Source organism: Dasypus novemcinctus, chromosome 23 (genome assembly GCF_030445035.2).
Source record: "Dasypus novemcinctus isolate mDasNov1 chromosome 23, mDasNov1.1.hap2, whole genome shotgun sequence".
Taxonomy (NCBI): domain Eukaryota; kingdom Metazoa; phylum Chordata; class Mammalia; order Cingulata; family Dasypodidae; genus Dasypus; species Dasypus novemcinctus.
In genome coordinates this window covers 45,429,633-45,433,796 of record NC_080695.1, presented here as the reverse complement: position 1 = coordinate 45,433,796, position 4,164 = coordinate 45,429,633, and the positions used below count along the sequence as shown (strand labels likewise).

At 40.2% G+C, this 4,164-nt stretch overlaps 1 pseudogene; it reads right to left on the bottom strand.

Moving 5' to 3' along the window:
• Positions 1-2,317: 2,317 nt before the first annotated feature.
• LOC101411020 (carboxymethylenebutenolidase homolog pseudogene) lies at positions 2,318-3,024 on the bottom strand (annotated as a pseudogene).
• Positions 3,025-4,164: the final 1,140 nt, after the last annotated feature.

The following is a 4,164-nucleotide window of genomic DNA, read 5'->3' as shown; positions in this document are numbered from 1 at the left end:
TTTATCACTTTCCACATGTTGAAACAAAATGGTAGGCAGGTCTGCGAGGGTTCAACCTTCCTTCTTCTCTAAGGCTCCATGATCCCAGCTTCCTCATGTAGGCTGGCATGAGGCTCAGCTCCCAGGGCTTCTCAGCTGCTCTCTTCTCTTCAGCTCCAAATTATCTGTTGCTGATATTTTACCTTTTTAATCAATACTGAGTATTTCCAAATCATTTTCAACCACTCAGACCAAAAGCTTAATTTCTGATTGAGAAAAAGTTTTGCTTTACCCAATTCAATTAATCCTCTTTAAGTATTAGAAAAGGAGCATGGCAGAAATTAAAGGATACTGTAAGATTTTATTTTTAGTGAGAAGATTGACTATATTTTCAGTGCATAGCATCCATTAATAGATACTAGTAGAAATTTATTCCAGGATTTCTTGAAAGCATTTTTTAAATGTTTGTAATTATATCATAGGAGGACAACCAAATATTTTCCACTAGCATTTAGTCATTAAATAATATACTTTCAGTCAGTGAGTTTTATTTCATTTTCTTCTAAACAGTGTCAGTCCCACATTTCTTGTATGCCAGGAACTGTCCATCGTCAGAACTAACCATCTCCCCTTTGCATTGCTATGGGCACATCTTCTCTGATTGTGCTGCTGAGCACACAGATTGTCAACGGCCTAATGGTGGTGTGCTTGGGGCTTCAAATATTGCACTTTTAAATCTGCCTCAGCTGAGTCAGTGTAGTTCGGTGGTTGAGTGCCTGCTTTGCATGTACGAGCTCCTGGGTTCAATCCCCAGTACCTCCTAAAAGAATGAATATCTAAATAATGCATTAAAAATAAATGTTTTTTTTTCAAACTATATGTTATAAAATAATATGATGTAAGAGAGGTATGATAAGGATTGAGCATGAATCTTGTCTTACTGCATGTAGTAACTCAGCCTTTTCAATCAGTGGCTTAAGATCAGTGTGCACAGGTAGGACATAAAATTTTTAGCTTAAGGCTCTAAATTCAAATTTCATTTATATCAGAAGTCCAGTTTATTGGTTTATGGGAAGGAATGAACACAACTGGTCTGAAAATCTTCGCAGTATTCAGTAGGTCTTTCTCCTCATTAAAGCCAAGATTTCAGAGACAAAATTCAGAAATACAATTAATTGATTTGAGGGGGGTGATAGTGTTTTAGAAATGGAAAATTGACTGTTCTTGTGGATGTTCCCATCCAGCCTGGACTTTCAGACTGTCTTTTCAGAGGAAACATTTCTAAACATTGTATTTAAAGAGGAAGAGCCGAAGTCCAAGGCTCTGTACTCTGTTAGCCTGGACTTGGGGATGGGAATTTGAAAGCTCCCGTGAGGATCACAGGTGGTCACCCTTCCCCTCCATTGTACAGGAAGACCTTCAAGTGTGAAGTCTGGCAGTTTTCAGGATTTCAGGGTGCTCTTCTTTGTTCTTCTTTGAACTCTGCATGTTTCCCTTCTCACTTGGGCCCCAACTTAATCCACCGTCTGTATGTTGTCTCTGCCACTCAAATATTTGTCTATAGCTAAGGTGACCATAATGACTTCATATGTCAATGATTGTTATTATCTGTGCTTGTTGTCCCAGCATTATTGTGGCCAGTTGTTCTCAAAGCCTACCATTCTTTTGCTTGCCATTTTCACATAGATCTCTATGCACTTTCCAACAATCCACTTAATCTCATCCATGTTCAGAGCTGTGTCAAGTCAAATTGGAGCATGAGACAAGAGGAAACACAAAAAACATTGATCTTCTTGTTCTTTAATTTTTTTCCAAAATTAAAAAATAAGTTTATTAGCTTAACACTGAACCCTATTTCAATCTCAATACTACTCCCCTTGCAGTATATGAATATGACAAATTGAGCTCCATTAAGACAAAGGCAAATGTCTAATTAGGAGGGGCTTTGGTCTACTTGGGTTTGCAGTTCATGCTCTTAACGTCTCTGCCGTATTGGTCATTTGAATGGATGTATTCAATAAAGATCAGGAAGGCCAGACCCAGGCTGCTGGGGAGTTTTTACTGATAGTTCTGATATTATTCTATCATTCAACCTCTGCAAAGACTGACCTATTAATTTATTTTAAACTTTTAAGCATTTAAATATAAATGTTAAAATGAATTTAAATCATTTCATACATGATCATTTCCTAGTGAATTTGTGATTCAGATGAAATCATGAATTTTAGGATTCCTTTATTTGTTTTATATAAAATGAAAATTAAATCAAATAATTCAAGTGGTTAGAAGCACATTTTCCAACCGAAGCTCTTTTGAGAAACCCTGCCCTTAGCCACTTTTAAACGTACTCATTCAACCACTCAATTAGATTCCTCCTAGCAGCGTAGCGTTTGTCTGCAGGTGAACCATCTTCTCTTGGTGCACGAATCCATGAGTTTGTCCAGAAAATGTTTTAACTTGATATTCAACTTTGCAGTGTTCTTTCAACTTCTTGGTCAGCAGAGAGACTTGCTCAGGAGAAATTACTGCACCGATTTTAGCAAAAATAATGCGGGTTTCTTTAAATTGCATATGTCTTCAAAATCCTCGACAATGCCATGGAGGAACAGCCCTGCCCTGAATTCCGAGTATTTCATCATCTCGTGATGGACAGCTATGCCACCCCAGCAGACTCCCACGATGTTGGCTTTCTGTGCATGATACTGTTGTTTCAGATACTTCAAGACGGCGTCTACCACCTTATCAACTTTGCTGGCGTTTCGCGTTTTCACCCACTCTGGGCTGGGGGACCAGTCGGGGTGCCATGGCCATAAAGAAGTCTGGGGCAATGGTTGTGTATCCATTTCTTGTGATCACGGCAGCCATATACCTGGTATTTGGCAATTGTCAGCCAAAAATATGAATGTGATAATCACAGCCTTATTGGTGTCATAGAAGGTTCGCTGACATACCCTGGATGTGTTTGACTTGAATTTCAGGCCCCATCCCTCCATGCTCGAGGTTATGGCTGATGTCACAGGGACAAGGATTAGCTTCGTTGGCCAATGTGGATATTCAAGTCCTGAGCTCGGCCTGCAGCCCTTTGAACTCAGAGCGACCTCTCTCCAGGGCAGGGGCACCGGGAAGCACAGGGAAGGGCGCGGTGAGGGCGCCAAGAGGCGGGCGGAAAGGCAGGAGCTGGAAGAGCCAGGTCAGGAAGAGAAGCAAATGGCAGGCCCTGGGTGGCCAGGGCCTGGAGTCAGGAGACTGGCCGCAGCTGGTGGGCGGGGCAGGGCAGGGGAGGGGGAGGGGAAGCTTGGTGGGAGGGGAGAAAGGGGGAAAAGGGGAAGAATATGGCCTGGTATCTGTAAGCACCTACCACAAACAAATACCCTTTATAAAAACCAATCAATTTCTGGTATTTTGCATCAGCACCCCTTTGGCTGACTAGTACACTACTGTAACATGTTTTTGCTTCTAATTCCTAACAAGGTGTACAGAGAGGTAGAATCATCAACCTTTCATTGGAAAACGCACAAACAATCCATACTAGATCTTAGCAGTAGATTAATCCAAACTGGGAAATTTTAGTAGTAGAACTCAATAAAGAAATACTGTTTTATTTATTAGCACCTGAAAATCTCAAGTCCTGTTTTGTTTTTTGTTTTTGTAATTAAGTAAGAGTACTAATGAACACAGTCTATATAACAAAAGTTTCTATTAAATTTGCTAAGTGTCAGACATTGTTCTCAGGGCTTAGGAAATCTCAACTGTCTTATGTATCATGACAAATCACAGAGTGCTCTTGCAATTGACTGAGGTTCTGCAGCAGAGCTGTCACGGGGATGGATTTAGTTGGACTCTCTCGCTTCATCACTACACCTTACATCCTCTCCAGCAGGGGAGGACAGGTGCCCTTTAGTAAAAATTGTATATTTTCTTTAGAAAAAATCATGAATCTGCACAAAATAACAAATACAAGTCCAGTAACATTTGAAATCCCTACCTATTTTATAAAATTAAACAACTTATTCTTTAGACATACCATATTTACCCCAAATTCCTGATGTATGCTGTTTACTTAGAAGGAAGGGATTAACATTGGAGGTAGGAGGTCAGTCCATCAAGCGGTTATAAGTAAGCTATGGGGAAAAGGCAAACACTGATGGTAGCATGGAACAAATGTAAAATAATCAAGACAAGTCC